The following is a 10,410-nucleotide window of genomic DNA, read 5'->3' on the forward strand; positions in this document are numbered from 1 at the left end:
TTTTAAAAATGTCTTATAGTTTTCAGCATATAGGTCTTTCACATTCTTGGTTAAGTTTATTCCTAGGTATTTTATTCTTTTTGTTGCAATTGCAAAAGGAATATTTTTTTTTAATTTCCTTTTCTGAGATTTCATTGTTAGTACATAGGAAAGCAATGGACTTTTGTATGTTGATACTGTAGCCAGCAACTTTACTGTATTCGTTGATCGTTTCTAAACTTTTTGGTGGAGTCTTTAGGGTTTTCTATGTATAGCATCATGTCATCTGCAAAGAGTGACAGTTTAACTTCTTCATTCCCAATTTGGATGCCTTTTATTTCTTTCTCTTGCCTGATTGCTCTGGCGAGAACTTCCAACACTATGTTGAAAAGCAGAGGTGATAGGGGACAGCCCTGCCATTTTCCTGAACGTAGAGCAAAGGGCTTCAGTTTTTCAGCATTAATTATGAGATTAGCTGAGGGCTTGTCGTATATGGCCTTTATTATGTTGAGGTATTTTCCATCTATACCTATTTTATTAACTGTTTTAATCATAAATGAATGTTGTATCTTGTCAAATGCTTTTTCTGCATCAATTGATATAAATCATATAATTTTTGTCCTTTATTTTGTTTATGTGATGTATCACATTGATGGATTTGCATATGTTGAACCATCCTTGTTCCCCTGGGATAAATCCCACTTGGTCATGATGAATAATCTTTTTAACGTATTGCTGCATTCAATTTGCTAGAATTTTGTTTAGGATGTTTGCATCTGTATTCATCAGAGATATTGGTCTGTAGTTTTCTTTTTTTTGTGTTGTCCTTACCAGGTTTTGGTATCAGAGTAATGTTGGTTTCATAAAATGAGTTTAGGAGTTCAATTTTTTGAAAGAGTTTGAGCAGGACTGGTATTAGATCCTCTTTGAAGATTTGGTAGAATTCACTAGTGAAGCCATCTGGTCCCGGACTTTTGCTTTGGGAAGATTTTGGATGACTAATTCAATTTCGTTACTGGTAATCTGTCTATTTAGATTTTCCAATTCTCAAGGTTCAGCCTAGGAAGGCTATATGTTTCTAAGAAATTGTCCATTTCTTCTAGGTTATTCAATTTGGTGGCATATAGTCCTTCATAGTATTCTTGGATGATTCTTTATATTTCTGTGGCATCCGAGATAATTTCCCCTCTTTCATTTCTGATATTGTTTATTAGTGTCTTTTCTCTTTTTACCTTAGTGAGTCTAGCCAAGGGTTTGTCAATTTTGTTAATCTTTTCAAAGAACCAGCTCTTTGTCACATTAATTTTTTCTATTGTCTTTTTGTTCTCTATTTCATTTAGTTCTGCTCTGCTTTTTATTATTTCCTTTCTTCTGCTAACCTTGGGTTTCATTTGTTCTTCTTCTAGTTCTTTAAGGTGTAACTTGAGGTTATTTATTTGGGATTTTTCTTGTTTCTTGATATAGGCCTGTAATGATATAAATTTCCCTCTTAAAACTGCTTTCGTTGCATCCCCAAAATTTTGGTAGGATATATTTTCATTCTCATTTGTTTCTATGTATATTTTGATCTCTCCTCTAATTTCTTCTTTGACCTGGTCATTCTTTAAACGTATGTTGCATAATCTCCGGATTTGTGGTTTTTCCTGCTTTCTTTTTGCAGTTGATATCCAGTTTTAAAGCCTTGTGATCAGAGAATATACTTGGTATGATTTCAATCTTCTTAAATTTGCTGAGGCTAGTTTTATGTCCCAATATATGGTGTATCCTTGAGAATGTTCCATGTACACTAGAAAAAAAAATGTATAGTCTGATATTTTAGGATGATGTGCTCTATAAATGTCAATTATGTCCATTAAATCTAATGTGTCATTTAGGGCTGTTATTTCATATTTATTTTCTGTTTGGATGATCTATCCATAGTTGTCAATGATGTATTTAGGTCCCCTAGTATAATTGTGTTTTGGTCAATTTCTCCCTTTAGTTCTTTGTTAGTAGTTGCTTGGTATATTTTGGTGCTCCCTGATTGGGGGCATAAATATTGGTGACTGTTATGTCTTCTTGTTGTATAGTCCCCTTTACTATTATGAAATGTCCATTTTTGTCTCTTGTTATCTTTTTCACCCTGAAGTCTATTTCATCTGATATCATTATGGCTACACCTGATTTTCTCTGGGTACCATTTGCTTGGAGTGTCAATTTCCACCCTTTCACTTTGAGTCTATGCCTGTCCTTGTAGCTGAGATGTGTCTCTTGGAGACAGCATATGGTTGGATTTAGTTTTTTGATCCAATCTGCTTCTCTGTGCCTTTTCATAGGTGAGTTCAGTTAATTTACATTTAGGGTAATTATTGATATTTGAGGATTTCCTGTCATTCTATCTTTCGTTTTCTGGTAAGACTGTGTCTCCTTTGTTTTTTTGCCTTTTTGTTGTTGTCTGTTATTTCTGTGTGGTGGAATTCTATGATTTTTCCCTCTTTTTCTTCTTTAATTACAGTATATATTTCAGTTCTGGATTTTTTTGAGTGGTTGCCATTCATTTTATGTAAAAGATAGTTTGATATTTAGAGTATTCCATTTTCTTCAGTATGCTTACTTTCTCCATTCCCATATTCCAGTTCAGGCCTTACTCTCCCCCTTTTTGTTTCGGTTGCCACAAATTGTCCCTGTTGATGGTGGTCAAATAGCCTCCTTTAGTATTTCTTGTAGTGCAGGTTGTATATTAGAAAATTCCTTCAGGTTCTGTATGTTTGGAAAGGTCTTTATTCCTCCTTCACACCTAAAGGATATCTTTGCTGGGTATATTATTTTTGGCTCATAATTTCTCTCTTTCAATAGTTCGAATATTTCATTTCACTCCCTCCTGTTTTGTAGAGTTTCTTTTGAAAAATCTGAAGATAATCTAATGGGCTTGCCTTTGTAGGTTACTGTCTTCTTTTCCCTGGCTGCCTTGAGGATTCTTTCTTTGTCATTGATTTTTGACAGCTTCAATACAATGCACCTTGGAGAAGGCCTGTTGGGGTTGAGGTAATTAGTTGTCCTATTTGCTTATTGGATTCAAGGATCCAGTTCTTTCCACAAGTTTGGGAAGTTCTCATCGACTATTTGTTTGAATATACTCTCTGTTCCTTTCTCTCTTTCTTCTCCTCTGGTAAGCCCATTAATCTTATATTCCTTATTTGATGGAGTTCGAAAGTTCTTGTAGAGTTCTTTCATTTCTTTTAAGTCTCAACTCTCTTTCTTCTTCCATCCGTGTATTTCCAGGTTTCTGTCTTCGAGGTCACTGATTTTTTCCTCCATCTGGTCAACTCTACTTCCTAAGTTGGCTATTTCATTCTTTTCTTCTATCGAGTTCTTAATCTCTAGAAATTCTATTTGATTCTTGTTTGAAATTTCAATGTCTTTGGTAAAGTGTTTATGTTATTCTTTGATTGTGTTTCTGAGTTCATTAAACTGCCTGTCTGTGTTTTCTTGCATCTGATTGAGTTTTTTCAGAATTGCAATCTTGAATTCTGTCATTTAAGTTAAATAGTTCCATATCTTTAAGTTCATTTTATAGAGACTTTTCACTTTCTTTCTGAGCTGTCTTGTTGCCTTGGTTATTCATGGCAATTAATGATTTATTATTTCTCTTCCTAGACATCTACAGGAGTGGGTTCTGCAACAGGTTGATAGGATGAGGACTTTTTTTTGTTTTCCAGTACGTGTTGGTTGAATGTTTTATTTTCTCTCCAACTGCAGGCTTTTTTGCTGTCTCATACTGTAGTGTTATATTTTTTTCTGCACTATTCCAGCTTCTCACACAATGGGGGGATTCCCTGGAAGGCGGGCTTCTCCTTTGTGAACAGTTCACCTGGGTCATAATGTGCCACGTCCATGTGGGGATGTGGAGAGCTTTTGAAGTTCCAAAGCCCTTCCTGCATCAGATTCAGAGCCCTTGTGTTTCAGAAGTTCTGTTTACTCCTATAGGGATCCGCCCAGATAAGTGGGGACAGGGGCAGGGTGAGCTGTGAGAAGTGGCCCAGAGCAATGGCGGTGACCACCACCACAGCCGGTTTTGCTTCCACAGCTCCCTCCCCTTTGCAGGAACTAGTTGGGCTGCAAATCTGTGTCTGGGGTCCACAGTTCTCAGAACTGCAAATATTTTATTCTTTTGATCTGACACTGCTATTGTTCTGCTTCTAGCAACGAGCAGGCCGGGGCAGGGCGAGCTCTGGGAGGGTAGGGAGGGGGCGACTAGTCTCAGCTCCTAAGGCTTCCGTTCTCTGCGGCAGTGAGGGCTTAAACCACCATTTTCAGCCTTCTTCCCTCAGTCTTTACTCCAAGGTCTCTGTCGTGAGTGTTGGGTTCAGCCGTGTGTTGTATATTGTCCCCTCAGCCCTGTGGGCCATAAACGGAACCCTAACAGTCCAAGAATCTTCCCTCTCCTGCAGCTGCAGTAGTTCTGGGATGCAGCGAGCTTGGAGCACAGAGCTAGGTCTGCGTCCTGTGACCACACAGCTCCATCTCTACACTTCTCCCTTCCCCCCTCCCCCCCCCTCGCACAATTTGTCCACTTTTAGGTTATTTCTGTAGTGTGCCTCTTAATCTTGCCTTTCTGCTGCACAGGGAGTCCTTTGTGGAATTATAGTTGTTCAATTTGTTGTAAATTCCATGGGAGATTTCAAGAGACTCACCTCACACCGCCATTTTGATGACATCACTCTCACCACACCTTTTTTAACCACACCGATAAGCACCCTTGGAAACTCACCATTTAACTTATACAACTTTGGACTTCTTGGGAGTGAACAAACTTCAAAATCTACTTATTATTACTGTGAAGATTGTGGTTAGAAACCATTTTTCCAAATTCGCTTTGCACCTAAGAACTATTTGTAAGTGGTAATATTAAAATACTATAGCTTACTAGTCGATAGATTAAGCTATACATCACTATAGATATCCCTTTGAAAAAACAGATGTGTTCCTAAAAATTGGCTAAGAAATTAAATTTCTAAATATAAAGACTCTAGAGTGGCCGGTTATCTCAGTTGGTTAGAGGGTGGTGCTAATAACATCAAGGTTGCGTTTTCGATCCCCACGTGGGACACTGTGAGCTGTGCTGTTTTTTAAAAAAATAAAATAGAGATACGTTCGTTAGATCACTCCTTTCTGTCAGTGGACGCTGCCGAGTAAGCATTGTTAAAGTCACCCCTCCCGCAGTCATCATGTCTAAGTCAGAGTCTCCCAAAGAGCCTGAACAGCTGCGGAAACGCTTCATCGGAGGTTTGAGCTTTGAAACAACTGATGAGAGCCTGAGGAGCCATTTTGAGCAATGGGGAACGCTCACAGATTGTGTGGTGATGAGAGACCCAAACACCAAGCGCTTCAGAGGCTTTGGGTTTGTCACCTATGCCACTGTGGAGGAGGTGGATGCAGCCATGAATGCAAGGCCACACAAAGTGGAGAAAAGAGCTGTGGAACCAAAGAGGGCTGTCTCAAGGGAACATTCTCAGAGACCTGGTGCCCACTTAACTGTGAAAAAGATTTTTGTCGGTGGTATTAAAGAAGACACTGAAGAACGTCGCCTAAGAGATTATTTTGAACAGTGTGGGAAAATTGAAGTGATTGAAATCATGACTGACCAAGGCAGTGGCAAGAAGAGAGGCTTTGCTTTTGTAATCTTTGATGACCATGACTCTGTAGACAAGATTGTCATTCAGAAAAACCATACTGTGAATGGCTACAACTGTGAAGTAAGGAAAGCCCTATCTAAGCAAGAGATGGCTAGTGCATCATCCAGTCAAAGAGGTCGAAGTGGTTCTGGAAACTTTGGTGGTGGTCGAAGAGGTGGCTTTGGTGGGAAGGACAACTTTGGTCATGGAGGAAACTTCAGTGGTTGAGGTGGCTTTGGAGGCAGTCGTGGTGGAGGAGGATTTGTGGCAGTGGGGATGGCTATAATGGATTTGGTAATGATGGTGGTTATGTAGGAGGTGGCCCTGGTTACTCCGGAGGAAGCAGAGGCTATGGAAGTGGGGGACAGGGTTATGGAAACCAGGGCAGTGGCTATGGCGGGAGTGACAGCTACGACAGCTATAACAACGGAAAAGGCGGTGGTAGTGGAAGCAATTTTGGAGGTGGTGGAAGCTACAACGATTTTGGCAATTACAACAATCAATCTTCAAATTCTGGACCCATGAAAGGAGGGAACTTTGGAGGCAGAAGCTCTGGCCCCTGTGGTGGTGGAGGTCAATACTTTGCCAAACCACGAAACCAAGGTGGCTATGGTGGTTCCAGCAGCAGCAGTAGCTATGGCAGTGGCAGAAAGTTTTAATTACTGCCAGGAAACAAAGCTTAGCAGGAGAGGAGAGCCAGAGAAGTGACAGGGACGCTACAGGTTACAACAGATTTGTGAACTCAGCCAAGCACAGTGGTGGCAGGGCCTAGCTGCTACAAAGAAGACATGTTTTAGACAATATTCATGTGTGTGGGCAAAAAACTCGAGGACTGTATTTGTGACTAATTGTATAACAGGTTATTTTAGTTTCTGTTTTGTGGAAAGTGTAAAGCATTCCAACAAAGAGTTTTAGTGTAGTTTTTTTTTTTTTGCACCCATCCTGTTTATTGGTAAATGTAATAGTCTGATCATGACGCTGAATAAATGTGTCTTTTTAAAAAAAAAATAAAATAAAATAAATAAAAACTCTCTAATTTCTAATTGAGTTTACTTATTTTCTGTTAAATAAAGATGTCCCTTTGGAAAATATTTTAGCACATATACATATGCATACATTAAACTTTCCAAACATATAATTTCACTGATAAACAGTTCAGTACTTATCGCTAAAATATAATGACTACTCTCTTCCCAAAATAAAACTAACACCAGTATCACTTCTAAAGCAATTAACAACTAGTCTTTAAAGGCATCAAACATCCTGTCAGTGTTCAAATTTCCAAAGTCTCAGATATGTCATGCTTTATTATTTTTTAAAAATCAAGATCCAAATAAAGTCCATGATTTGCAATTGATTAACAGGTTTAGGTCTCATTTAAATTATTGGTCCTCCTCCATCTCTCCTTCCCCTCCTTGCAAGTAATTTTTCAAAAAACTGGGTTGTTTTTCCTAAAGAGTTTTCCCTCTCAGGACTTTGTTGATTATATCTATGCTTCGGGTGCCATCTAACATTTTTTCTGTACTCTATTTACTGTAAATTGGTAGTTGGAAGTTTGATCCATATGTGTGATTTTTAAGTGCTTTCTTTGGCTGTCATTCCCTTTTATTCACTCAACTTTCACTGTATACCTACTATGTGTCTTTTACTGCTTGTTGCTATGGAAACAATGGTGCCTCAGGAATTTAGAAAAGAGCTAAGGAAATGTATGCAAAGAGAATTATAATCAATATATTCAGTGTTAAAACAAAGTTTAAATAGCTGCTAAGGTAGCAGTTGGCCTCCTTAAAGAGGTCACTGTTAAACTGAGTTTGAATGAACAGGAGGATTTTTCCAGACTAGAATAAAGAGAGAGAGAAAGGGCAGGCAATTTCCAATCCAAGGGATCAGCACATGTGAACAGAAAATTACACAAGAGAATAAATACAGCTCAAAGAGCTACCCATCTTAAGTAGGACTATTGATGACAGTGTTCCTGAACTGGATAAAAATATCTTTAAGTCCCATTCCCTTTTTCTACTCCAGGAAAATCAGTTGCTTAGTTCCTGCCTTGTCAGTCTCTATAGAAGTTTGTGAGTTTTACAGAGTTGACCATGTTGGCCAAGGGGAGCAGGAGCAGAGTATGGAGAAGATTCCAAGAGCAGTAGAGAAGGAATAAAAGGGGATGAGCATCAGGGGATCTTAGCACTTGTGACAAAGCTTTGGGCAGTGCCCTTGGGCACATTAAGTGATTGGCACAATATTTTACAATGTATTCAGAGGCAGCCTTTGGTAAGATAGGCAAGTGAAGTTTATCCTCAGCCCCTTTACACACTCCTTCCCTCTTCTCCCTTTCCCTCCCCTTTCCCCTCTCTTTTCCCTTTTCTCCTCTCTCCTTTCCTGTGTTCCTCTCTCCTATCCTCTGCTGTCCTCTTTTCTGCTTTCCTTTCCTCTCATCTCTCCCTGCTTCTTCCCCATCACCCCCACCGTTAATATAAGGGTGGCATCTGATTCTGCAAATATGAAAAGATGTCTGGGGGAGAAAGGACTAGAAGGAAATGCGGAGGGGAGTGGAAGAAGCAGAAAGTTCCCTGGGCAACCCTCCTGGCACAATACTTCCAACTATCCCAGGCTGCCCTCTCTGAGACATTGTCAACCCCCTCGCCCCATCCCTATCGAACAACCCTCAAACTATTTGTCACTTATTTGTAACATGTCCTGATCATTTCCACTTTTGGTCATGCTGGTCCCTCTGATATGATGCTCCCAACCTCCCTTCTCTAACTGGCAAATTCCCACTCATCCTTCAAGGCCAGCTCAGGGTCAACTGTCCCTTGTACCTGTGGAGCCTTTCACTGTGCCCTGGTGGGATGAACCCCTCCCAATCACTGTGTTCTCAAAGCACATGCGCAGATCTTTATTCCTGCTTCCATCACTCTGTATTGTGACCATCTATCTGCTCATGTGCTCCACTTCTCCTCCATTTGACTCAAAATAGGAACTATGTTCCATTCACCCTTAAATCTCTGTGCCTAGCCTAGTGCTGGCACACAAAGATATTCAGTAAACATTTGCTTTGTGACTGTGTATTTGTAAGTAGAAAGTAGAAAGATTTGGTCTGCACCTTTTACCTCACTCTACCTTTTTTATCCTCCCAGTTATGAGAGAATTTTATATGGTGGTCTAGAAATAATGTCCGGACCTTGCCATTGTAGCATAAGGCCTAAAAATAAGACCTGATGTTATGTATGCCTTGACATCTGAGGAAAACTAGGAGACCTCAAATGGCCTAACCACACGTTCCATTCCTCTCTTTTCTCCAGGGGATAGGTCCCCTAGCCAAACAACCTTCCTTCTCAAATAGACCAGGTATCACTCCTGCTTATCCCTGAGTAGTGGGTTTCAGCTCCCTGCCAGCCCTAGGAATTCAAACAAGCCAGTCACATCCTCCCATGGGAAACAAGGGGTACCACACACTTTTGATACTACAAAGAAGTCTGCCCCCCTCAGCTCCTGGTTGTTAGTTCTGGTCCAGAGTGCAACCTCCATGTGGCCCCGTGTGCAGCGTCCTCCTCCTCTTGGCTGTGAGTGCAGGTAACTAATAAACTGCTGTTAACCTCATCTGTCTCCTTTCAGGTGTGTTGTGTCAGACCATCCCCATGACTCTAGGGCAGAAATCCCTCCCTCGCCAATGGCAAGAATAGGAGGTGATTAAAACAACCATCAATTCCACAGGAATGGCAATGATGTGGGAAGTGGAAACAAGGTTGCAGGAATGTAGAAGACCTAGGAGTTTTGGCTCATCTCCCCCATGAGTTTCATGTCATGCTGGAATCCTGAGTTCCTAAGGTGGTACTGGTGATCTGTACATGGTTCCCAATGCTATTGAAAAAAACTTACAAAATGTGTGTACCTGAGTAAAGGCTACAAGGGTTATGAATACTACTACATGTTGGGTAGTCCAGATATTTCAAAAAATGACAGCCATGGAATGGAAATATTACTTTTAAAAAGGTCTTTTGTTGAGAATGTCTGGCCTAAACCAAGCTAAGTTTTGTAGGATTGCTGAGGTTAAACTCTAAGAGAGCCGTGGGCTGTTTTCCTTACATGCCATATTATTTTGCCCTCTTTAACCCAACTTAAACCAAGGGGAATCCATTCAGGACCAAGGCACTGCCCAGCTGGGGTAATGCAAAGAGTAGAATGTTTTGGGCTTGAATTAGTTCCATAAATGAATCACTTTCCACCTGGCACTAGTGTTAGGCCAGTAGAGTTTTCTGCAACTATATTGCAAGTTGGTGAAAGAACAGGTTCTCTCCAATCAGCAGCTCTGACACAGAGACCACAACTTCAAGATGAAAATTAGTCCCCTCATGTAATAAAATGCTTACTATATAATGCATAATGTTTAAGATACAGGTATTAGAAAAACTGGGAAATCACAGCCCAAAACTAAAATGAAAAAAAAACCCAAGCTTCAGAAATCTATCAAGTGTGATATTCTCTTGAAAAAAACTCTTCATGTTAAATCATTCATTTTTCAGTGTTTTAATAACTATTTTCGAAAGTGACTTTGTGCTAGCAAACAGTTCCAATTCCATCCACAGTTCAAGTCCATAGTTCTATGGGTAGTTGCCCAAAATCAGCAGGGTATTACTCTCTGATATACCAGACCCAAGTCGTTTCAGCCCACAACATTCTGCCATCTTTCAGATTTATTTTTTTTTAAGATTCTTTGGCATCCAGAGGGATTAAAAACATCTAATAAATGTCTAAGACAGGATCCAGTCATTTTTTT

The 10,410-nt window shown here is 39.9% G+C and overlaps 1 pseudogene across 1 annotated transcript; it reads left to right on the top strand.

Moving 5' to 3' along the window:
• Window positions 1-5,186: 5,186 nt before the first annotated feature.
• Window positions 5,187-6,292, top strand: LOC308497304 (heterogeneous nuclear ribonucleoprotein A1-like; annotated as a pseudogene). Its single transcript has one exon. The product of its transcript is annotated as a heterogeneous nuclear ribonucleoprotein A1-like (transcript).
• The last annotated feature ends 4,118 nt before the right edge of the window (window positions 6,293-10,410 follow it).

The sequence above is a fragment of the Rhinolophus hipposideros genome, assembly GCF_964194185.1.
Source record: "Rhinolophus hipposideros genome assembly, chromosome: 1".
NCBI lineage: Eukaryota > Metazoa > Chordata > Mammalia > Chiroptera > Rhinolophidae > Rhinolophus > Rhinolophus hipposideros.